The sequence below is a fragment of the Protopterus annectens genome, chromosome 4.part0, assembly GCF_019279795.1.
Source record: "Protopterus annectens isolate FY-2018-M chromosome 4.part0, PAN1.0, whole genome shotgun sequence".
In the NCBI taxonomy this organism is placed as follows: Eukaryota; Metazoa; Chordata; order Ceratodontiformes; family Protopteridae; genus Protopterus; species Protopterus annectens.
The window spans coordinates 1833641769-1833669379 of record NC_056733.1 but is presented as its reverse complement, the minus strand read 5'-3'; positions in this window follow the sequence as shown (position 1 = coordinate 1833669379).

Genomic DNA, 27611 nt, shown 5'->3' with positions numbered 1-27611 from the left:
TGTCCAAAATCAAATTTACAGCAGGGGCAGGCAATTCTAAAGTCACCACGCTTAAGAATATAACAGCACTTGTACTGGTGGGTGGGGTAAAAACAAAATGCAGACACAGTGACCAGCAATATCAAGCAAATAAATAAATGCAGCACAATTTTGTTAACTATCACTGAAACAGATTAAGTGTAAAAAAGTATACTTATATAAGCTTTGTGTATCCAGATGGCTATCGAATCAGTCTAAGCCAGGCCACAAGGAGCAACGATACTCATACAGTCTCACAGAAATGTAACTCCTTATACCAGTAGTATAAAGGAAAAAATAAGATCCTCAGGCTATCAGATAATACAAAAAGCTCTGCTCTCACCTTGGATAGGCTGGCTTCAACAGAAAGTAAAGCAACCACCACTATGAAACCAGCTGAATAGAATTCAAACAGTGATGAGCAATATCAAGCAATTAAATACATGCAGTAGAGTTTTGTTAACTATCACTAAAACAGAAAAAAACAAAATGCAGACACAGAGACCAGCAACATCAAGTAAATAAATAAATGTAGTACAGTTTTGTTAACTATCACTAAAACAGATAAACAAAATGCAGACACAGATACCAGCAGTATCAAGCAAATAAATAAAAGCAGCACTGTTTTGTTAACTCTCACTGAAGTGCAAAAAAGTATACTTATATAAGCTCTGTGTATCTAGATGGCTATCAAATCAGTCACAGCCAAGCCACAAGAAGCTGCTACGATACTCATACAGTCTCACAGAAATTTAACTCCTTATACCAGTAGTATAAAGGAAAACTTAAGAGCTTCAGGCTATCAGATAACACAAAAAGCTGTGCTCACAACTTGGATAGGCTGGCTTCAACAGAACATAAAGCAAACCCCACGATGAAACCAGCTGAACAGAATCCAGGCAGTAATCAGCAATATCAAGCAAATAAATAAATGCAGTACAGTTTTGTTAACTATCACTAAAACAGAAAAACAAAATGCAGACACAGAGACCAGCAATATCAAGCAAATAAATAAATGCAGCACAGTTTATTAACTATCACTAAAACAGAAAAACATAATGCAGACAGAGGCCTGCAGTATCAAGAAATAAATAAATGCAGCACAATATGCCTACTGCCAGAGGAAAGGTTAAGAAACAGCTGTATATTTTCATATTTATTAGGTGTGTTAACCACCTTACAATGCTTACCATGTGGGTGTGTGTGTCTGTGTGTGTGTGTGTGTGTGTGGGTGGAGGTAAACCATAGTGGATACAATGTATCTGTTTTGAAATTGTCTACTGTCTGCTTCCTGTCTGCAGGTGTTATAGACCTGCAGGTGTTGGGGGAGGTTGCTACAAGCAAAGCTCACCTTGTTTTATCATTGTGAGCAGTGTTTATTAGGTTTCATTCTTAAAAGACAAAGTGAGACTAACTGTGATCTGCAAATAGTATATACAGTGTGGTTCACCATATTTAGCAAGAGGTGTACTACACACACACACACACACACACACACACACACACACACACACACACACACACACACACACACATGTGCAAGATTCACAGGCATAGTTTTTGTATTTTATTACAGAAGTAAATTACATGAAATTTATTGTATTTATTCCTTTCCCCATGTTTGCACTATGACACATGCAGAGCAAATAGTGATATTAAAAAAAATAATAAAAAAAAGTAAACACCATTACAAAAACATTTAGTACACAAGTTTGGATTTGACCTGTCAATGAGCCTACAAAATACGGTAAGGGTGTTTTATCCCTCTTTGCCACAGAAAGAGCTTTGCAGTAGGAAAGAAATCATTGTGCATACAAGCACGTCCCAAATCATTCACAGTATTAACAAGACATTTGACACTTGTACACTCTCAGTTGTTTGTACATGTTAATTTCAAATTTAGTGCAATGAGTGATCATACAACCATTTGTGACTATTGTTTGCAGCAATGCAGCTCTGTCTTATCTTTGAATGGTTTTCATTCTTCTCTTATCTGAGCAGTAATGTGACAAATTGTTTGTAAAATGTATGAGAATATTAAATGGCAATAATATACAGTTTTCAACAAAGGCAGGGGATTTTGGATATTACTGAACAGAAACTAAAAAATGTGTGTTGCTTACTTACATTTAAAACACTAACACAATTGCTTCTACACTTTGTAAGTGTAACCTGGGTGAACACCCACTGCAGGTAAGGGAGTCTGAACTGCTGTTATGTTTTCCTTCTCCCTACTAATAATCATTCACAGTTGCAATCCATTAGCAACTAACATTGAGTGCCTGCACTATGTTTACATTTGCTATACGGAGCCAAGGTTCTGGGATTCAGCAATTCTAATGAGTTCACACCTCACTTGCATCTTCACCATGCTCACATGCCTGAATCTACACTATGTAGCTATGGAACCTGAAGGTGAGGAGAGGTGTGTATGTGGATAACACAGAAGAAGACTGCTATTTGGATTTATCTACACAGAAGACCACTGATCTTGATAAGGTATGATTGCATTTTTAAATTGCATACCGGATAACTATATATATATATATATATATATATATATATATATATATATATATGTATATATATATATATGTGTATATATATATATATATATATATATATATATATATATATATATATATATACACACACACACACATGCATTAGCAAATGCAAGTTTTATCTGTATGCACTTCTTAGAATTTACTGAGGGAACAGGCATTTTTTTTCAGGGAATTTTATTTATTTTTACTATTTTACTCAGATACACAGCCTTATTAAGTTTCATCACAAATGTTACTGTTACAACTATTTCTCTTTATGTCCATCTATGTTATTTCGGTGAAATGTAAATGTCCTATACTGTCAATGACAAAGGGGTGTTAGCCTTCTAGGATGGCCCATAGACTCCTCTAGGGGAATGCTGGGCATAGGGAGAGGTGACTGGCAATTACATAAAAATTACTTTTCTGTGATAAATGTGTATACATTTTTGTGACAGTTTCTCTGAAAGCACTTATAACAACTGACTGATGTGTTATTCCTTGTTTGGTACAAAATATCATTTGCCTGCTGTTTTGAGAGTGGGGGAACCAGGTTCCATTTCTGTGTTGTCACAACCCAAAAATGTTTTTACAGAGATTTGTTTTGCTCTTGTTAGTCCTTGCTGTGGATCAGTCCTTGGTATATGTGTGATTGTGATATGTTACAACCACATAATCCTTTTTTACATTTTAATAACTGAAGTTTTGCATTTCTCCAGTCAGTAATATTGAAAAACTAATAATACATGTTATATCTAAGCAGGATTTTTATTTATGTGATATTTATGTGTAGTATCCATCTTTTGTGTTTTATGCCATCTAGGACTATGGCACCTAAGTGTCCCAATCCCCACAAACCCACTTTCAGTGACTCAGAGACTGATGTGATTGTTCAAATCTTTTGTCAACATGGTGCCTTTCTACTAGAAACAGGACCTGAGGATATGTCTGGAAGAATGCAGATTTGGAACGAGATAGTGAATGACATCAATTACATTGGGAGTGCAGGAGGACATATGATCAGGTGCATCATAGGGTCACTGATATGATTTCAACAGCCTGGAGGAGAGCAGCTACAGTGGCCCATGGACAGCTGGCTACTGGGGGGCCTGCTACAGAGCCACCACTGACACCAAATGAAGAGTTCCTGTCCACTGTCAGGGATCCAGAGAGCTCAGTGCAAAGTGCCCAACAGCATGTGATTGATGCTGGTGCTGCTGTTTCAGGGAGGACAAGTATGTCCCAGGAAGAGCTTGCAGGCAAGCTTACATATATCAATTTTTAACTATTTCTTGTATAGTAAAATATTGAAAGCAATAGTTAATTGGTTTAATACATTTATTTTTTGGGGAGGACTTGTTTATAGAGTGATGCAGTTAACAATACATTCTGGTTCATTACACATGGGGTTGGGGTGGATGTGTCATCCACGTTTCAGTTAAATATATTGTTAATGGTCATATAAAGGCAATAAATTATACCCCCTGTGTTACTGCTATTGTGATGATAGTGTCCTTACATTTTTCTTAACTTCTTCCCGGACCATCCTCCCTAACGAATGTGGAGTCATTGGCACATGGTAAGCCAAACATTTTTATTTCTGTACTGATGAGCATTTGACAGAAATATGCATTTATCCATATGTCTAAGGTGGGTGTCAGGACTGTGTGTGTAGTACTGTACCATCTGTGATAGTGGCACTAGTGTTAGTTTGTTAGCATATATTAAATTGTAGTGTAGCTATTAATTTCTTTCCGGTATTTGTTGCTTATTATCAGAGGTGATCCTGACAGTGGAAGCGTAGCACTCTTAACACCTGATGTCATAGTATCAGCAGACACTGCTGATGATGGTGGCCAAACACAGGCACAGTCTGGTGTGCAGAGGTTAAATATGACACTGAGGTTGACATTCAGCCATTGCCTGTATTTCCATCGAACACAGCCAGTAGGCCTATGCAAACCCATTCCAGTTAGTCCTTTGATATTGGACAGGTGGAAGGTGAGACATTTGATTAGAGTAGTGTGGTTACTGTGGCTTCAGTGCCTGTTGACTCTGACCATAGCCAAAGTGTGGGTGAGGTGCCATGCAGAAAGGTTGTTAGGGGTGCTCAGAGGAGGCTTGCTGTCCATCTTGCACCTGATCCTGGTGTGTCTTTTTATGCCACTCAACTTATGTTTAGGGCCATCATGGAGGTGCAGGCATGTTCCAATAGGGCCGCTGAGGAAATGCTTAGGGTTGTAGATGTGGCATAGAGTGACATGTGTGACTGTCTTCACTGTGTTGTCGATTCAGTGGATCAGATTAATGACATGTTGAAATGGGCAGTGTCTGTGATGGAGCATCTACTGGGAGGGGGACTGCATCCAAGTGGACATACATCAGCCACATCATCTAATATTAGCCAACATGGCTGTGCCCGATCATGCTCCCATAGTGGTGCTACTTCAACTGCTTTTGTCAGCAGCTGAAGTGTCCACACCCAGACATGGCAGGCCGTGGAGTTGTGTTCCTGGGCGTACTCACGAGGAAGGCTCATCCAGCATACATCAGTCACATTCTAGTAGCAGCAGTGCATCTGACCATGGGCTTGGATGTGCCAGTGCATCTCCTGGCAGAGCCAGTTCCAGGGCTGGGGATGATGATGATGAACTGTCACATCTACCATGCATGGCTCACACCTGTCCAACATACAAGGATGTACAGCTAGCACACAGCTTGGATGTGTTCTTGCAGACACTCATACACCAGTTTCTCCTGGAGTGCCCATATAGCCACACACACAAAATAGTGTGATAATGTTGTGAAGCATGGCACAGATGGTGAAGATTGCAGCACATGTACAGGGATTGTACCGCAGGGCTCCTCCAGATGTATTCAGGCACTCGAACCATAACTTCAGCAGCACAAACACACGCTCTGTGATATTTCTTGTTTGAGCGTGCGCCTCATTATAGCTTTCTTCAGTTGGTGTGTGTGCATTTCTAATGGGCATCGTCAGCCATGGTTCCAGTGCATAACCTGCATCCCCCAGTAAATGACCATGTGGGATATCCCTCCTAGAAAACATCTCATACAGCTGACAGTTGTGCCAGATACATGAGTTGTGTTAACTGCCTGGGTTGCAAACACACATTCAGGATGATTCCATTACTGTTATGCATGACCTGGCAGTTAGTGGAGCAGAAGCCCTTTCTATTTATGGACCTGTGAAGACTGGTAGAGAAGGGTGAAGGCTGCCAGCCTAGCCAAATAGAATTTGATACATAATTCTGGCATTTGTAAATATAAATGTAAAATACAGGCTTGTGTCTTAAATGTAAATAAATGCCATTTCAACAATGTGGCAACATTGCCATCTGCTGTAAGGAAAACTAAGTCAAGCATTTCAAGTCTTTCTTTTGAAGTTATTTCAAATCTAGTTTTTGATCAGTAGAGCTTGGAGTCAGTCTGTCTGAGTTAGCACATTCTTTCTATTGTTTTAACTTCAGGAATAATTACTAGAGTGTACATATGAAATGTCTTTCATTGTTGTAGCTTCCTGAGCAGGTGTTAGCTTGCTAAATAATGTAGACTGTTGGCCTGGGAACTCCAGGCTAACTGTCAAAGAAATTATGTAATGGGAACTAAATGAGAATGATGTAATCTGGGAGGGCCCAGCAGAAATGTTTTTTAGTGATTTTAAAAACTATTGCTCAGAGAGAGACTGTAAGCATTTTGATCTTGGGCATCTAACTCAGCACTGCCTATGCTCTATATGTGTAAGTTATTTTAGAAGTATGTTTTCTTGTAGCAATAGCTAGGAATTAGAAAAAGATTAGACTAAGTGTTTTTCTGTTATGTCAGAACTGTACTACTGAATTATTTTAAGTTTCTGTGTGATCCCGGAACTCTTGAATAGCACTGTGGTGAGTAGTATTGTCTTCTGTTTTTAGTATTTATTATTAAATATTTTAAACCCTTTTCAACTGTGGCTGGTTTATGTAGAGATAAATTAAGCTCTAGAGTACAGTGCATACTTATAAGTGATCTTTTACTAAGCCCTTCCAATAAGCCTTGATTGCTTAAGTTACAATACTATTGGATAATAATATTGCACAGTAATAACTCGACACCCTTTTAAGGGCCTTTGGGTAGCTGATAATTATTAGCTGGTGGTGGCAGGAATTACTACCATATAGTCTGGGTATAGGGGCACAGCTGGAGAATCTGTGTCAGTCATTCCCAGGAGTGTCTGTGAAGTTGTATAAATACTTATCTCAAAGTGTGTGTGTGTGTGTGTGTGTGTGTGTGTGTGTGTGTGTGTGTGTGTGTGTGTGTGTGTGTGTCAGCTACTTGGGCAGGGACATGAAGCACTGGTTGGGTACTGGAGATTAGCTTGCCAGCTAGGCTGAGATCTGGACCCTATAGTTGTGCCAGTGAGGAGTCTTATTGGGGACCTGGAGAACAAGGGAGCAACCAGCCCCAGACTGACTGTGATCTCTCTGTGCTCTTAAGGGAAATTGCACTTTACTGTGTGTATTTGTTATCCTTTCCTCATATATGAGATGCCCTCTCTGGTGTTAGTGGTGAGGATTGAGGCTCCTTGATTGCTGGGCATCACAGTACCTTGTAGCTTTCGTGTTAGGACACAAATAAACAAATCTTCGTGGATTCTGTTCAAGCAGCTTTATTAAAATACAAACGCATTACTATTGTTGACTATAGACTGTAACTTAAGTAACTTATATACAATTAATGACTATGATTATGGATGCTCACTCCCTAGCTGCTCCTTCAAAATGGCACTAAGGTTGTGCACATGTGCGGGTTATATATGTGCAAGTGTAGCCTCGCATGCTTCTTAAAGATACAAGCACACACACTTTACACTTTGATCTACATCCTCCCTCTTTGAGAAATTGTCCATACAATTGTTATGAGACTGTTTGGCATGCAGAAATCACAGGTAATCTATAGACATGCATTATACAATGTTAAACATAAAGGTATGTACAATCAAGTCCATGTTGCTGCGTATTTCATACTTGGTTTAGACACTCGTCCACCTCATGTGACATAAATCTGCGAATTAGATTTAGCAAATGGGACAGTTTCTGCAAAATCATTGACCTGTGGAATGTTCAAATCACTTTCTGGAACAGAATCAGACTTTTGAACACATTCTGGTCTGGAAACAGTGTCTGACTCATTCTTTGATTTAGAGTTTGCATCACAGATACAATGTTGTGATTGCAGTGATTATGATGGTTCTGGTACAGGAAGAAAATGTCTGCAATTCCTGCTATACTCCACTCCTTCAGAATTTACCAAGTAAGATCTCAGCTCTGCACAGATGCCTGTAATCTGTCCTATTCAATCAAAACCTTTTGTTGTCTGGATTTATACTGTCTCTCCTTCCCTTAATGGCAACGTAATCTGCTTGATCTGTCATAACTAGATTTCTGGTTATTATGCTTCTTAAACAATTGAGCCTTGATGGTTTTAGTGTTCTTAGGTTTAGGCTGCAACACACTTGAAGAAATAGGTAGGGTAGTTCTAGTGTGCCTGAAAAGTAGTCTTTGAGCAGGTGAACCAAGAATATCATCATGGGATATGTGTCTGAGATTAAGTAAATTCAAGAATACATTGGTAGTGTCATGCTTTGACCATTCAAGTAATTGCTTTGCACGATGTAGTGCCCGTTCAGCTAGACCATTTGACTGAGGATATTCAGGACTACTAGTGATATGTACAAAGTCCCATTCTTTTGCAAATTTCTGAAACAACCGGCTAGTAAATTGAGTATCATTGTCAGAAAAAAGTTTGTGTGGAAACCATGAGCTGAGAAATGGCATTTCAACTTAGTAATAAGAGTAGTTGAGGATAAGTTTGGTAGTAGATCAATCTCAAACCAATTTGAATAAGAGTCTACCAAAACTAAGTATTGTTGATTGTTCCATTCAAAGATATCAGTTGCTACAGTAGACCAAGGTAGTTCAGGAATTGGATTTAGCTGAAGTGGTTTTCTTTGCAAATGCGGTCTAGTACTATTGCAAACTGAACAAGAAGAAATAGCGCTATCAATGTCTTTTGATAATGAAGGCCAAAATACTAATTCTCTTGCTCTTCTCTTAGTGTATGTGGATCCTGGGTGACCACGATGCAAAATCTGAATATATTCTTGTTGTAAGGAAGCAGGAACTACAATTTTAGGACCTTTGAAAATAATGCCATCTTCCATCAACAATTCATCTCTGTAAGGAAAATATGCTTGCACCTCAGGTGATACACTGGATTGCTTTGATGGCCATCTGACATTAATATAATGACTGAGCTTCTGTGAAACTGGATCAGTCTGAGTGTGATCTCTTAACTCATCAGGTCTAGTGGTGGAAAAATTACACAATGACATCACATCAAAGTCAAAAGTCACTGCATTAAGCTGTTCTGTTGTAATTCTAGGAGATCTGACATCACCCCCCCACTACAAAGGAGGCAACTCCTTTGATCTATCCAATTTCCATCCTATATCCATCTTGTCACCCATATGCAAAGTTTTTGAGAAGGTTATCCATCAGCAGGTAATGTAATATCTATTACAAAACAATCTTTTAATCAAAATCCAACATGGCTTCTGACCTAGCCACCGCACAGCTACAGCCCTATTATCTTTTACACACACCGTAAACAAGGCCAGAGATGCAGGATGCTATACAGCCTCAATACTCCTTGATTTCTTCAAGGCCTTTGACACAATGTCTCACCCCTTACTATTAAACACACTGTCTAACTTAGGCTTCTCACATAACACAGTAAAATGGTTGCAGAGCTGCCTCAAGGATCGTAAACAAGCAGTAAAATTGTCCAATGAACTCTCACTCTTTCTCCACAACCCTACTGGAGTCCCTCAAGGCTCCATCCTAGGACCCCTACTCTTCAACATTTTCACAAACAACATTCACACTGCCTCTCACCCTGGGACCCTCATTCAGTATGCTGATAATTCCACCATAATTTGTACTGCTCGATCACTACCAGAACTACTTTCAAAAACTCAACAGTCCTTTACTGCAGTTGAATCTTGGCTAAGAAATGCCCAACTCTTTCTTAATCCAAAGAAGACAAAACTAGTACTCTTTCATTCCAAAAACACCTCCCCCCAAACTGATCATTTTAACATTCTTTCATCTGACAACACTGTCATAGAAATAGTGCAGGAAAGCAAACTTCTAGGAGTTATCATTGACAATAAACTTTCATTCGACCCCCATAAACAGCAAAATATAAAGAAAACTCATCAAAAGCTGGGACTCTTATATAGAAACAAACATTTCTTTACTGCAGCAACCAAAACTACCCTTGCAAAAACATTTTTACTTCCCTCCCTTCTTTATGGTACCCCTGTCCTAACTAACAAAGTTGCTAAGTTTGCCACAAACTCTAAATATCACATACACCAATGTAAACCACTTCTAGAACTAAACTGTCTCGAACTCCCCAACCAACTTGCCTTTATTCAGCTATCCACATTGCACAACTTTATTTTCAAGCCTACTGCCTGCCCTGCACTAACCAATCTAGTCACACCTTACACACCAAATTGATCCCTACGATCAGAAGACAAAAATCTCTTAGCTATTTCAAACCCCACAAGAAAGCCAGGTCACTCTCTGTATTCATACTCTGTCTCTATACTTTGGAATTCACTACCTCTAGCTACCAGGTCTATGCCTGGTCTAAAAATATGAAATGCTGTAGCAAAAATCCAATGAGATACAAACGTTGAGGAAAAAATACACCTTTATAAACAGCAAAGCTTTCGGGTTACACACCCTAGTATTGAGAAAGGGTGTGTAACCCGAAAGCTTTGCTGTTTATAAAGGTGTATTTTTTCCTCAACGTTTGTGTCTCTATGCCTGGTCTAACCCAGTTCAAAGCCTCTTTAAAAAATCATCTCAAAAAGACATGGCTCTGCTCCTACATAAAGCCTGCCTGATGCTCAGCACTTCCTCTTCTTCCACACTAGCCTCATCCTCCTCTTCTGTCACATTTCAATCCTTCACAGTCTGCAAGATCCGAAGGCTCTTCTAACTTCTTCTCTGTTTCTATACCAATTCCTTAAGCTACTGCTCAGGCTGTATTGCTTCTATTCTTTATAACTCTCTCACTATATGTATCACTAACTTTCTGGTTACTATTTTCCTAACTGAAACTGTTCTGTTTATTTATTTATTTTTTGGTCATGTACTATAGCAGTCAATGTCACACATTGCACCTTTTACATACTATTATTTTTTTTCTGGACACTACATAATGTATAGTGAGAGTGACTATTATTGTCTATAATGTTTTTAACTCTATAGAATTGTTTAAATGTGTAGTATATATATTGTAACATTGTGTAAGATAGATTGTTCTTTTAACTTATTTTGTATAGTATTTTTAGTGTGATTTGTACTAAACTGGATTTTACTGTATTCTTTATTGTACTGTATCTGGAGCTTTTCTCCCTGGGACTGTGCTGAAAATGGGTTCTGCAGACCCAGTCAGACCACCCTGGTAAACAAATGTCAAATAAATAAATAAATAAATCTGGATAAATTATCAGCCAGGTAAAGCAATTTGCCTTTAATGTAGACCAATTTGAAATTGTACTTTTGCAATTTGGGCATCATTCTTTGTAATCTCACTGAAGCATAATGCATAGGCTTCTTTAAAATAGTAACTAGAGGTTGATGATCAGTTTCAATCTGAATAGCTCGACCATAAATATAATCATGAAACTTAGAGCATGCAAATACTATAGCCAAAAGCTCTTTCTCAATTTGAGCATATTACATCTCAGTTTGGGTTAGTGTTCTAGATGTACAGGCTACTAGTCTGCCCTCTTGAAGTATGACTGCGCCTAGGCCAAATTTTGAAGCATCACAGGAAAGAATAATTGGTTTGTTCACATCATAGCATCTTAACATAGGTGGGGTGGCAATTTTCTGCTTAAGGTCTTCAAATGCCTTCTGATTATGTTCCAGCTATGACCATGCAACATTTTTGCATGTTAGCGCCCTTAAAGATGCTGTTTAACTCACTGAAGTCTGGTATAAACTTGCCTAAATAGTTGACCGTGACCAGAAAATACTGTAAACGTTGTACATTGTCGGGCGCTAAGATCTTTAGAATAGCTGCTTGCTTTGTCAGGTCTGGTCTCAAGCCTGTACTTGTAAACAAATGACCTACGTACGTAGCTTCTGGAAGTCTGAATTTGCAATTCAGAGGATTGAGCTTTAAGTTCACTACACGTGCACTGTCTAGAACTTTCTAGAGGTTTCTATCATGCTCTGCTTCATCATTGCCTCCAACCAACAGATTGTCTACTATTATGGCACATGATGACCCAAAAAAATGTGTTCCATTGCACACTGAAAAACTTAACTTGCAGAATTTATTCCAAATGGCATCCTTGGGAATTTTTATCTGCCATACGGTGTACCAAAAGTCATTAGAAATGAGGATTTGAGATCAAGCATCACTTGCCAAAATGAACTCTTTGCATCCAAAACAGAAAATACAGTGGCATTCGATATTAGAGTTGCAACTACTTCAACTGTTCGCATTGGATGATACGGTCCTTTTAATGCTTTGTTCAAATCTCTTGGGCCAATGCATATTCTGATTTCATCTGAGTTTTTCTTGTGAGCAGCTACCATGGACGATACCCATTCAGTTGGTTCTGTGACTGGACAAATCACACCTTGCTGCACCATTTTATCCAACAGAGCTTTTACTTTATCTTGCATAGCTATTGGAACTCTTCTTGCTGGTGTGATTACAGGAACTATTTCAGGGTCTACCTTCATGGAATACACAACTGGAAGTTTGCCCAATTTGTCATCAAAAACATCAGCATACTCTGAGAAAATGGCTTTGTAGAAAATGGAATTCAGAACTGCACTCATATGATCAATTTAGCAAAAGAAAGCAGATTCATTCTTAAACTAACTGAGACACAATAAAGATTGCACTGGTCTTTGGACTACGTAGAACAACAAGTTGTAACAGTTCTCAGCCAAATAACATGAAAGTATCACTGAACCTTTGGTTTGAATTTCTTCACCTTCATAAGCAACAAGTCACACACTACTGGTTACATTGAGTTGTTCGTTCGTTCTCACTTTTGCAAATGTGTCTGTTGATATAACATTATGCTTTGACCCAATATTTACTTTGAGCTCTGTGGATTTTCCATTAATCCGGATAGTACAGAACACTTCACTTCTTGTCAATAAGTTTACTGCATCCACTCTTTCACCAAGCACTGATACACCATCTACATAGAAAGCTGTTTCAGCTCTACTTGATCAACTTGCTTTTTTGTGCAACCTTTCTTTACAACTGCATGAGGCTTACTTGAGTTACAGAACTTTTGGAAATGGTTCCATTTTTTTACACTTGTGACATTGCTGATCAAATGCTAAGCACATCTCTCTTTTAGACTCACGATTCGTACCACAATTGTGACAGTTGACAATAAAGATATATTTGGGATTTGCTGATTTACTAATAAACAAAAAAATGTGGAAAAAGTGCTAGAAAAACGTACTAGTAAACAAAAAATAGGCACTGGAAGGACAACCACATTGAAATCCACCACTTTATTATTACACACATGCTGTACACTCCAAAAGCAACACAGACAGAATTCATTAACTGTATCACTGCATTTTTGGCAATATCATCAGATGAGCATACCAACTCCCAAACCCCTTATATATATATATATATATATATATATATATATATATATATATATATATATATATATATATATATATAAAAATCCAATTAATTAATCAATTATTCATTTAAAAAGCCAAGTCCAATTTTTTTGTAATAGATATATTGCCTATTGATCCAAGAGGGGGCCCTTGGGAAACACGTTTAGAGTATAGTGAGTTGTATTGGCAATTGGTGTTGGAAGCCAATAGGCATCCTTGTCTAAATGACATGGTATCTTTAAAGCCTGTGTTAAAGCTTAGGGCAGCTAAACTTTAAATGTGGATTTAAAAAAATATATATAAGATATTTGTATGCATTTACCCAGTAGATGGTGCTGTTTGAAAAACTTTTTAGCAGTGTTTTGACATGGTACTTTTTTAAGTTTACATTTATTCTCATGTATTTTAGTTATGTCCTTTCTTTTATGTCTAAATTACACTTTTCAGACATTATACACATTTTATGTTTGCTATCTAGTATGGTTTTAAAAATGAGAGTTTTTAAATATGTTAAGTATTTAATGCATTTAACATTTCATGTCTTGGCTTTTTAAATGGATAATTGATTAATTAATTGGATTTATATATAAATATATATATATATATATATATATATATATATATATATATATATATATGGTGTTTGGGAGTTGGTACGCTCATCTGATGAAGTATTATTGTTCAAAAATGCGTTGATACATTTAATGCATTCTGTCAGTGTTGCTTTTGGAGTGTACAGCATGTGTGTAATAACAAAGAGGTGGATTTCTACGTGGTTGTCCTTCCAGTGCCTATTTTTTGTTTTGCTGATTTATGTTTGCGTTGCACTGAGCTGGCACTGAAGCTTGCACTTTTCCTGGAACTTTCTAGAAAACCTTGTGGCTTCTTTGGAAATCCTGCAGCTGCCATGTGCTTAGGCCTGCTCTTGTCTGTTGCGTGTTGCAAACTGTCTACATTTGCTCTGGATCAAACTGAACCCATGCTTTTGTCACTTGCAAGCATACTTGTATGTTTTTATGTCACCTCATGGATTTGACAAATCTCTATGGCTTTACTCAATGTTAAATCACTGTCATGAAGTAAAATCTTTCTGACAGCATCACTATTAATACCACATACAAGCCTGTCTTTTATCAGTTCATCTTTTGACACTTAGTTCTGTTTCTCAAGTCAGTTACATAAGCTGCAAATGTTTCCCCTGGTTTCTGATCTCTTGTATAAAACAAATGCCTCTCTAATGTAACATTTGTCTAGGGGTTGTGCATTTCTCTAAACATGCGCTTCAAACACTCTGGTTCTTCCCTTGATTCAGCTTGTACAACAATATGATGATCTGCACCTTCTTCTTCATATACTGCTGGTGCATACACAAATGGACGCTCTCTTTCTATGGCCTCTGACCCTGCTATATTTAGCAAAATGAATGCCCTGGTGCGTGCATCTCTATTTGCATAAACTGCTTGTATGAAAATATCACACTCTTGCTCAAATATCCTCCAGTTCTCTGCAATATTCTGATCAAACACAAGTGGTAGGGGTTTTCAAAATCCATCTGCCATATTAACACATATCAGCAAAGGGATTTTGCAAATAAGCCTGAATATACACACATACACATATGCAGAAATTTCTGGCATAAACAGAACTTGTCCAATGCCTTTGTGATCTGAACTTATATTTTTGTTGGGTTCATCGGAATTATGTGAATGAACAAACTTGTGGTACTTTTGAATAACTGGACCTTGCGATACTTTACTGAACTTTGCAAAATAACTTTTTTGCCTTTTCGATGCTTTCAGAATATTATTGGTAAAGAGAGAAATGCTAAAGTCATTTATTATCACTTGTTAAAGTCATCACTTTAAAAAACATTTGAGAACTTTACAATGCGACTGAATAACTCACGAGCACGGTAATACTCTTGTAATGTCATCTTTTGCAAGAAAATACCTCATCATTGTATGTCAAGCAACTGCACAATGTGAACAAATCGAATATCTGTTGCCCAAAATTCCATAACTTTCGAAGTAACTGCATACAGCACGCTGAAATATCCCCAAAATGGTGGCATCTTGCTAGGCAACTCTTTACAGTACAAGAAGCACTCTGTAATGGCAGCATTTTGTGAATAGACACACCCAACACAAGAACTTTTTCAAAACAGCTATACTTTGACTGGACTGCAAGAAATAATTACTCTTTGTACACAATGAACTTTTTGAAATATATTCACAGTAATACGCACACACTGTAAGCCCTTTACACACTATGAGATATTTGAAATAATTTTAGTTATACCCTTGATACAATACAAAGTCATAGTTATGCCCAAACACAGCACTTTGCCCAAACACATGCAGTCGCCTTGCTTTATTTTTGCTTAACGTACCATTTTCTTTTCTCATTGTAAAAGTTTTGCTCGTTTAAGCCCTTTTCTTGCCCAGTGTACTTATTTGTGCTTGTTTTACTCTAAACATGCCAACTTTGCCTCAAGCACACTTGTTTTGCTTTAAACTTACTCATTTTCTCCTTTAAACATACCTGTTTTGCTTTACAGTTAATTGTTTCATCAAATGCTTTTTTCTTAACCAGTTTCTTTAGTTAACAAACTTTCCGTGCTTTCTGCTTGCCTGATAATGTGGTTTGTGCCCTTCTAATTCCCCTTTATTGTCTTTCACCTTGAGTAAATAATTTGTTTTATCATTACCTTTTATTCTTTCTGGTTATTTTTGTGCTCTTTTCTCTCAGTTTTACCTTCACTGTCGTTTTTACATCTCATGGCTCGGAATATTCATCTCTCTTCCATCCCGGTTCTGACACCATGTTACTTTCATGTTAGGACACGAATAAATGAATCTTCATGAGTTCTGTTCAAGCAGCTTTATTACATACAAACACATTACTATCATTGACTATAGACTGTAACTTAAGTAACTTATATACAATTAATGACTATGATCATGCATGCCCACTCCCTAGCTGTTCCTTCAAGATGGCACTAAGGTCGTGCATATGTACGGGTTATATACGTGCATGTACAACCTTGCATGCTTCTTAAAGATACAAGCACACACACTTTACACTCTGATCTACATATACCCTTCCCTGTTCCCTAGCTGGTGCTTTGATTTCTAAATGTGTACAGTCTATGGCACCCAAGGCTCATCGTTTGGACAATTTCATCAGCTTTTTACACTCCAGTGAAGTATATGTTTTTGTCAGCTTTGCTTACAAAGCATCTATTAACTGTGCTTTAACAACTTGAAGCCTGAAGTTGTGGATGTTAATTACTAGGCTAATTATTTCAGCATCTCAATGAAGCTTGCATTTTGTCAGCTTCACTTTTTAAGTTTTCAGTAAATTGAGTTTTAACAACCTGAAGTTTGAAGCTGTGGATGACAACTGCTTGGATACTTATTTTTTTTTCAGTTTACCATATTCTAGTGAAGTTTACATCCTGTCAGTTTCACTTTTTAAGCGATTAATAAATTGTGTTTTAACAGTCTGAAGCCTGAAGCTGTGGACGACACCCAAGGTCTTTTTTCTTTGTTCATTTGTCTACCCTCGGTGTCTTTAGTAGTGGTGAGGAGAATTTATTTCTTGTTATGTGGTAATTTGTGGGCACTTTGTTTTTGCCAAAGGGGATGACTATACACTTTTTGGCATTTAGCTTGAGGACATGGCTCTGGTACCAGTTGTCTGTTTCTATGAGGCCCTTTTGGAGGATGCTTGTGTCAGCTGGAGAGTCGATTATGGCACCCAGTTTGCAGTCATCTGCAAACTTGGTCAGCCACAGTCCTTCCGTGTTGGCCTGTTAAATTCATTCATCAAGCGCCTAAAAAGTATTAAGATAGAATCATCCAATGAGTTTAGAAAGATTACTATTAAGCAACTGTTTTTTTGGTGACATCTGTAGAACACAACAAATTTTATCACAATGACATAAGCAACACAAAGTAAAAAGGGCTGTTGAAATATTTAAGGAACCTATAAGGCCAGTGATCCTATAAGGCCAGTGACATCTTAAGCTCTCCTTCTCCATCTCTTGCCTAAATAAAACCATCATTAACACTGAAACTGACACAAAATTGGTAGGAATGACAACTGACAACCAACTAAAATTTGACTTACACATCCAGCAATCAATTACGAAAATCAATCAAAAACTTGGTCTTCTGTATTGGAATAAAAAAGGTCTATCCTCTGATTCCAGACTCTCCCTGGCCCAAGCCTATCTACTTCCTAGCCTCCTCTATGGAGCCCCAGTTCTTACTAACCTTCAATTCTGCCTGCTCACTAAACTGGAACAAACTTACAATAAATCGCAAACTTTGCAGCTAACTTAATTCCACTCACCATTGCCTGCCTCTTAATAAACTACACTGGATTGAAATTCCCCATCATCTCAAATGATCTCAACTTCATATAATCCACTTCCTTCTCAGTAAACGCAATGCTTCTCCCTCTCTCTCTCCAGTCTAGTCAGTTACTATACACCTTCCCATCTCTTATGCAGTACTGACAAACTCCTTCTCCAAACTTATTGGTCCAAATTGAACATTAGCAATCTTTTATATGAATCTTCCATAACAAAATTCTGAAACAAACTCCCTGTCAATTTACATAGCATTAAACACACTAACAGCTTCAAAAAAGAACTAAAAAACTTTCTCCAGAAAACTTGGATATGCCCCTGTCAGGACCCTACCTAATCCTCATTTTATCATCTGTCTCTCCCACTTCTGAGCAGTAAGTGTTCTGGCTCTGCTCTATTTAGATAATGCTATTGAACTACATCATCTGTATGGAATGTATCATGCTTAGATCATTATAATTACTGTTTATTACAATGTTTTCTTTTTCTTTTTTTTCATACAACCCAGTTAACAAATGTGAAATAAATAATAAATAAAATATAACAAAAAGAAATGACCAGAGATCCTGTGCAGCTATTAGAGATATTTCTGAAATTTTACGAAAATCTGTATATAGCAGAAAAATGTGGATATCAAGAAAGAACACAAATGGAAATATTTAAGGAAGACTTAAGTATGCCAAGGTAAGAGGTGGATGAGGCTAAATAATTAACAGTTTGAATAGGAGGATATGAGATAAAACAGTGACGTATAATCAATATGTAGGAAAGTCTCCAGAAACAGATGGCATTCTTGTGAAAGTTTGGAATTTAGGAGAGAAGGAAGTGATAAAGATCTGGAATGTTTTGTTTAACAGTATTTTAAAAGCAGGGGAAGCACCAGCATCTTGGAAGAAAGCTGCGGTGCCTGTAATACCCAAAGATGGTAAAGACCCATTAGACCAAGCCTCATACAGACCCATTTCAATTTTAACCATGATTATAAATTGTTTACTTCTATACTAACTAAAAGAATGGCAAAGGTGTTGCCAAAATTGATAAATATGGATCAATGTGGTTTTGAGAAGGGGGGCAAACATTTGACAATATTAATAGAACAATGATGATCCACTAGAAAAAGAATGTAAGAAAAAAACTGCTATTGTTGGTGGGTACTGATGCAGAGAAAGCATTCAACAGCGTAAGCTGGAATTTTATGAGTACGGCAATAGAAGCATTTGCATTCCCTGATATAATAGTACGGTTAATTGGGAGGATATATGAAGAATCAGAGACAAGAATTAAAATGGGAGAGTTTCTCTCTGATAAGTTGTATCTGAACAAAGGAACCAGGCAAGGGTGTCCTCTTTTCCCATTGTTATTTGCTTTATATTTAGAACCATTGGCGAAGAAAATAAGGGACTCAGAAATTCAAGGATATAATTAGTATGGTAATCAAGAAAATTTTACTTTACTTGCAGACAATATTATTTTGCACCTGATAAAGCCATAATTACCAAAAGGAAATTTCAATGTTGTAGACCATTTGAGACAGTTTCAAGTCTTTTCAGAATATAAAAATTAATGAAGATAAAACAAAGGTATAGCCATAAATTATGAACCCACACATGAATTGGTTTCATAATACCAATACTTATGAGGACGTGATAAGATAAAGTATTTAGGAATATGGATTAAAAAGGCTTCTGATGTGGCAACTAAGCATATGTGGAAAGAAACTACACAAAAGATAAAACAAAAAATAATGGGAATCTGGTAGCTCCTTTTTATGGATATGGATAGTAAGATACAAGCAATGAAAATATTTTTAGTTCCTTTAGTTTTATATACAAGCCAGGCATATTTTATCAAACAGAGGAGAAGCTGTTTGTGGATAATAATTAAAAGAGGTGTTAAACGAATTTATCTTGGAGCGGATGAGGGTAAGGGTTATGGGGGGTAATTTGATCATTCTAACATAACAAGGTGGTTTAGGATTACCTGATCTGAAGGGATATTTTAGAACTACACAATTAAGGCTCATATACATAACACAAACTGAAAGTTATAATTCAAAACAGTAAAAGGATGATGATGAAGCAGGGGGAAAATTCAAGAAATAAGAGGAGAATGGGATTTGGAATGCAGATCCTTAAGGAGAATAACAACAGCCATACAGAATATTATATTTTATTTTATTTTACATTTGTTTACCAGGAGTGTCTGACTGGGCTAGAAACCTGTTTTCAGCAGAGGTGCAGGAAGAAAGGCTCTGAAAATTACATAAATGTAAAAACAAAGTTACAAATTAGTTGACAAACTGTGAAAATATTGAGATTATTAAGTATAGCTATCCTAACAAAAATGTCATGTATACAATACAGGCACATATTAAACACATTGGTGAACAGAGAGGTAAGTATCTGATTAAATGTAGATAAGAACAAAAAGTGTTAATAAGAGTTCCACGATAGTGGAAAGAATTTAGTTGAGTAAGAAGTTATGTATCAGTCATTAAATAGATATAAGTGGTTTGCCTTAAGAAAGTTATGAGAACGATGTTTAATAGGAGAGATGTTGGGAGGGGTGTGAGGTTTGGATAACAAAGGATTACTTACCAGTTATGGAGTGGAATTTGTGAAGAGTTAGTAGGGTGTCATACTGGAGTAGAACAGGAGCAGAGCCAATTTTTGGTTAGGGTTCCTTGAGGAGAATTTTGATCATGGGAGGGATGGTAGTGTTGATTATATATTGGGGGACAGAGTTCCAGAAATTTGAGATTTGTCTGGAAAAGAGGGAATTACCGAAACTATTGTTTGATTCAGCCAGTTTTGGTAGTAGTTTGCTAGATGATCACAGTGTCCTATTATTATGATAAGGCTGAACCAAATTTTTGAGGGCAGGGCATTTGTAAGGTTGGTGAATGATGGAGTGGATGATGGACAGCTGGGTGAGAGATAACAGATTTGGCAATTTGAGCCAATTTAGCTTCTGCAGTGACAGGCAGTGGTGGGCTCTATTAGGTTGGTTTGTGGCAAACCTAGCTATCTTGTTGTAGCAAGCCTCCACTTTGTTAAGGTCAGATTTTCTAAGGTTTGTAAAAATGGGAGAGACATATCATAGTGTTGGTAGTAGGTGTGTTGTAGTAATAGATTGGATTATTGGGTAAGGAATTAGTTTGTTTTGTATTTGGACCCAAGTTTGATATGAACCTTTTTATAGCTAGGGCGATGTGTTTGTCATACTTAAGGGAGGTGTCACTAGTAATGCCTAGCAGTTTGGTATGGGTAACAGGCTCAATTTTGGTGTTATTGGAGGAGTAGATTATGAAAGGGTTGGGAGTTCAGTTGATTTGGTATTAGAGAATAGCATTAACTTGGTCTTATTGGGGTTAAGTATTAACTGTTTTTTGGTGAGATTTTCTATATTTGAAAATAATTGTGGGGTTTTATGTAGGAGTTCAGGGAGGAAGGAGGCTGTGCAGATAAGGGAGGAGTCATCTGCATACTGTATTATGGTGGCTAAATTGGTGGTGGAGCTCATTTTATTAGTGAAATTTGTAAAGAGAGGTGGCCCCAGTATTTATCCTTGTGGGACTAATACTGAGATTGGTAGTAGGGGTGATGTCTCATTTTGCCACTTTACAGCTTGCTGGCGATCAGGCAAATAGGTGTGAAACCTGAAATAGACAGTTGGGAAAGGTTTAGAGAGACTAGTTTATTAAGAAGATTTTGATGAGACACTGTAGGAAAGGCCTTAGACATGTCCAGGAATACAGATGATACTAGTTGGCCATTGTTTTTATGGAGGTTGTCAGTACTTGTGAAACTTATGAGAGCTGTTGTGGTGCTATGCTTTGGCCTGAAACCATAAAGTAGCAGATTTTAAGAACAAAGTCATTATGAGAATAGGGAAAGACTTTGCCAATAGGGATAATTCTGAGCAGGGTGCAAAAATGCGCAAGAGGAGGCTGGAATTCACTGGAGAAACTGGCAAAGTAACTAAGGTATTGGGACCAAATAACTAGAGAGGAAAATGTAATAGAATGGGAAGAGGCCAAGGAAACATTTGGACTGCAACCTGCAGACTGCCTTCCATACCAGGGACTGATATCAGAGTGTAAGCAAAGAAAAAGGGATGGGAGAATCCTAAGTGGAACACCTGCTCTGGTAGAGTTTTTAGATGAATCTACAAGTTGCTGTTAAAAGTGATAATTACTAGGTTATATAAAATATTGCACAGTAAATGTAAGAATCAATCAGAGAAGGTTTGAAAAGATTGGGAAGAGAGATTGGATAAGCAATTTACAATGGAACAATGGGAGGACACATGTATAACTCCCAAGTATACAACAAAGTCTAGAAGATTAATAATTTATATCTGGAAGTGTTTGCATTAGTATTTTTATACCTGCAGCAGACTCCAAATAACTGTTCCTTGGCAAATGCTGGAGGTATGATGGGAAAGATAGAGGTAACTGGGAACATATGCTTTTGGAGTGAAATGAGTTGGCAGACTTCAAAAGTTCCCTACCAAGCACTCTGCCAGAACTATTGGGTGATCAAATGGGTGTAACTAAGAAAATTATTCTATTATTATGCTCTTAACTAAACTGTCAAAACTTAACCTCTCTCCATCTACCATAAACTGGTTCTCCAGCTATCTATCAAATAGATACCAAGCTGTAATATGGAAAAAGGCCACTTCCCCATTCCTTAGTACCCTTACTGGAGTTCCTCAAGGATCTATTCTTGGTCCCCTCCTCTTTAATATATTTATCAATGATTATCACAAATCTATACCATTTGCAAACATCATCCAATATGCAGATGATTCAACCATCATCTGCTCTGCCACCTCCCCCTCTCTGCTCCAAAAACTTACTCAGGAAGCTTTTTCAATTACTGAACATTGGATGAAAACAAATCACTTAGCACTCAATGCCTCCAAAACAAAACTTATGGTATTCACCCCCTCAAAATCCACTTCCTTCAACATGAACTCTTTCTCAATTACCAGCCAAAATAACTCACCCCTTGAACTAGTGTCCGAAACTAAGCTACTTGGTGTACAGATTGACAATCGGCTTAGTTACAACTCCCATCTTCAACTAAATATTAAAAAAACCCATCAAAAACTAGGTATGCTCTACCGTCAGAACCAATACCTTACATGCTCCTCCAAAATCACACTCGAGTGCACTTTTCTCATCCGCTCCCTTCTCTATGTGGCTCCATTATTGACCAATCTTCAGACTTCTCTAAAAAAACAGCTTTCCTCCTGCTATAACAAAATTGCCAAATTCGCCAACAGCCATAGTTCCACTACTCACCACTGTTCCTCTCTCCATAAACTAAACTGGCTCGAATTACCTAATCAACTCATATATATACAGCTGACTTTCGCTCACAAGCTCATCCTTAGCCCCTCTCTCTGTCCCTCCCTGTCTTCCACCTTCAAAATGCACCTACCTAACAGAGTCTTAAGGTCTAACAATCAAAACCTACTACAAGTACATAAACCATCTCATCCCCCAGGTAAACACCTATTATCTTTTAATCTTGCTCGTCTCTGGAACTCACTTCCACCATCCATTCGTACCACCTCTAACCAGTACATGTTCAAAAAATCTCTTCATACATATCTAAGATCCCAATGGGATTGTTCTTGCTCCCTCCCCTCATAATTCTATGTTATCCCATTCTTCTTCCCATATATGATACATAACTCTTCTTCCTATCTAAGCTTATGTTCCCTCAGAATACCTACCCTGCAATGCAAGTCTATGTTTTCTTCTGAACAACTTCTTTGAATGCATAAAACATTACTCTTTTAACTTATTCTCCTGACATTTAATCCACATCAGATTGTATTGTTTTGAATGCTTCTTGAATTTTTGAGCCTAAATGTGTTAAATGTTTTATCTTTTACTCTGTATAAGTATTATTGTAATTTTTGTATGTACCTGTTTTTGTCTGTATTGGAGCTTTTCTCCCCAGGACTCCATTGAAAACGGGTTCTTTTGGCCCAATGGACTATCCTGGTAAACCAACTGCAAATAAATAATAAATAAATAAATTGAGCTGGTGCACAAGATCTGAACTGCTTAGACATAGTAAGGTCTTGTTAAGTTTAATTCTGGTGACTGCCAAAAAAGCAATTATTATAAAGTGAAAACCAAAGTCTAAACCAACTGTATTTGAAGTACTGAATATTGTAAAAAAGACAGAAGTACTGGAAATGGGATCTTTAGAAAAGAGATGGAGCAAATTACATAGAAATAAATAGAAATTGTCAGAACAATACATGCAAAATAATGTCCTGGAGGAGGAGTGAGGTTTAATGGGAGGTAGGAATTCAACAATTTATGTAATGTTAGACTGATGACGGCTATAAAAAGTACATATGTGATATATAATATATGTAACTGGAAACGTAGTGATATGGCTTGTTTTATTTTATATTAATGTATGTTTCCTATGTCTGAAGTGATTATTTAATAAAGGGGTTAAAAAAATCATCCAGACTGCCACTAACATTTGCTCTAAGATGGGGTGCAATAATCACCCCTGATGTGTGAGCACATCCAGAGTGTGTGAAAGCTTGTGGTAATTGCCCTTGGCCAATTCAATTAAAAGGGAGCACCAACTTTACCTAGACCAAAAAGGGGTAACCACAATGATCTGTGGTAATTCTTTCTGAAACTTCAGAAGTACCTAGGGTAATGGTGGAAAGGGTGAAAATGCATAAAGGAACATTTCCATTCCAAGTGGTTAAGAATGCTTCTGTCCTCCTTGTACAGCTGCAAGGATGTCTCAAACAGACTTTTTTCACCCATCTGTTTTGAAAGGAGGCTAAAAGAACTATTTGAAGTATTCCCCACATCTGGACCAAGCCCAGGCAGACCTCTGTCCTGAGTTTCCATTTCTGAGCTCTGGAAAACTGCCAGCATGAGTTTGTGCAGGTACAAAATCCATATGCCACTGAGGAAGTGTGAAGGATAAACATCCCTTTTGCCCCTGAGGCAATGTCTATTATAATTTACCCATTTGCTAAGGGGGAGGGGCTCTGTCTGAACTGGAGTCAAAGGGATTTCTTAAATCAGATTAATTTTCTCTCTCTTTAATTTCTAGAGAAGGTTCACTGGGTGATAGAGAAGCGGACTCCTACAACAGAAAATATTTCCCTATCCAGCTCACTCTTCATCAGTGTGTCCTTAACTTTTGGACCAATGAGAGAAGACTCATCATATGAGGTATTACGGAAGGATAATGTAAAGCTGTCCACAAAATCATAAAGCCTCTGTCAAGCATGACGTCAAATATCAATGCATGTGCCTGTTATTTTGACCACACCATCAGCTGCATTGGAAATGAATCTCATTGCGGAGTTTGTGATAGACAACATAGTCAAAATTTGGGTCTCCAAGGTCTTTCCTATGTCTGTCGTATGTGATCACAAGAGGGAATCCAAAGCCTGACCTGGTAGTTTCCTCTGAAACCTTGTAATGTGAGAAATGTAATTAAGACTCATCAGAGAAAAGGTTCTTGAGGTGTAGACTCACTTCTCAAAATGTTCTATTGCCCTAGATTCTCTGTTAGGGGATAGATTATGGAAAATTCCTCTGACAAGTTATTTCTAGTGGCTGCTGAAACCACAACAGAATCCACGACCAGGTCTTTGATCCAATGTGGGCAATCTCTCAATAAAGCAACATCTTATCTGATTTTCTAGGGGTAGGTTTCCACCATATCAGGGTCCCAGAATGCCCTCTGAGCAACCACGTCTTGCAAATGGTCATCAAGGAGACCAATCAGGAAGTAGATGTACCAGTCCCAAAATCTTTGTAAAACACTCCCTCATCCAGGGAAGAGGAGTCAGTGGGTCAATTCTCCCTCTATGTAAGCAGCTCCATAAATTCAGCAAAAGTGCTATCATCAGAAGGAGAATGGGCTGGTTGGGAGGGTGGCCTAATGGTTAAGGTGTTTGCCTTACAAACACAAGGTGCAGTGTTTGAGCCTCACAAGGGATAATGGGCTAAGCTTAAAATGGCTTGCAAGGGCAGTTAGCCTAGTACTAATCTATGAACCTATGAACCTTCCCTTTCCTCTAGGTCCATGTCTTCAGTAAGAGATTCCTATGGGGGAATCTAAGTGTCTCCTCTTGCAATTACATTTCATGTTAACATTAGGTGCGGGGTTTCAGAAGCTACAGAAGCATTCTTAATTCCTTGAAGGAGGGAGGTGTTGAAGCCTTCATTGCTGGACTGCCATTGGGATGGAGGATGTCTGTGTAAAGATTTATCTAATCCAGAGCAACCAAGGGGAGCATGGCAGTTGCACCATTTTCCTTTCTCAACAGGTTTGTAGGCCAAAATCCTTTTAAAAGCCTTGAATGTACACTTGAGCAATGAAGATACCTAGCCACTGGTTAGATCCAAGGTTGAGACTAGTGCCAAGGAGCTGAAGGCCAAAGCAGTTAGGTTCATAGGTGTGTACTATTCTAATGGTCCCTGGAGCCTTTACAAGCCTAGCCCATAGAAGTGTCCTGGCATTGTGCCACCCGATGTTAGTTCCTAGTGCCTCTATCAAGTAGAGCCACTGCAGTAATCCTTGGGGTGAGCTTTCTATTTCCCATCCACTAATCAAGATTTCTCTTGAACAGGGCCAGTGAGGTGCTCTGCCTGACATGTATGGGTAGTCTATTCCAGAGCATGGGTAGTCTCTGGGTTATAAACCTGCCCCTCCAGCATGTTCTGTTGATTGTGGTAATGAGGTAGAGGTCTCTGGAGTGTGTGGTGTGGAGGGATTTGGATTTGGACTTGAAGACACAAATGGACCAGAATGAATCGTATCCAAGACTGTATTCAAGGCCTTGAGGCAGACCACTTGGCTTCAAAGACCTTATAGTCGAGTGAATCAGAAGTAGTCTAGGAGCTGAGACAGACAAGGTAGTCAGATTTGACAGAATGATGGCCAGAGAAGCTCTCGACTCCAAAGCCAGTGGGGTGGCAGAAGACACTAAAGTGGAGTGGAAGGGGCAACCTCTGTCTGCCCTCTGTGAGGGAAACAGACTAACCCTCATAACTATCTGAGCTTTAACAAACTTGTCCACCATCTGATCCTAGTCAAATTCAACTACACTCCTGGGGGGTGGGGGGGCTCTGATTGACCTAATCAATGCTGCTGAAGGAAGTCTAGAGTTGATGAATCTGGATCTTGTCTGAGGATCATAAGCCTAGAGACAACATATTCTAGGGGGTGAAGTCCAGAATAGTAATGGGACCAATGACCAAATGAGTAGGGGTTGATGAATTCAGAAATGTAGGCACCAAACTTCTTGAAGGAGTAGTTGATAATGACGAAGACTTGAAAACTTTCGGCTCTGTGGAGTCTTTAAGAGCATCAGAAAGTCTCTTTCTCTTTTCTTTTTCCCTAACCCTAGCTTTGTCTCTTTATCCTTGTCAGAGAATTTTTTTACTCTGTTTCTCAGCTCATTTGGGCTGCTGAGATGAAAATTTTGACAATAACAAAAGTAAGGTCAACTCTCCAGCAGTAGCAGCAATATGACCCTTGATGATTAACTATTTTTCCAGTCAAAAACAACCCTTTGACCAAACAAAACACAAATATCACAATTCACATTTAAGTGTTCCACTCCTAAACAAACTGCATACTGTAAATGAGGGTCCTGAGGAGTGATTTTTATGCCCACATGTTGGCATTTCTTAAATCCTGCAGATTTGTCCATGTTTGCACAGGCAAACTGCAGAAAATTTGAAAGAAAATGGGCATTGTTAGGTCCTGGAAAGGAAGAAAAAAAGAAGTTATGTACTCACCATAACATTCCATCTCTGAGGGACATTAACTGCTCCGAAGACCTGGGATTCGAATGCACTCGAGGTTCAAGATGTTTATTACAGCTCCAGAAACTCTCTGG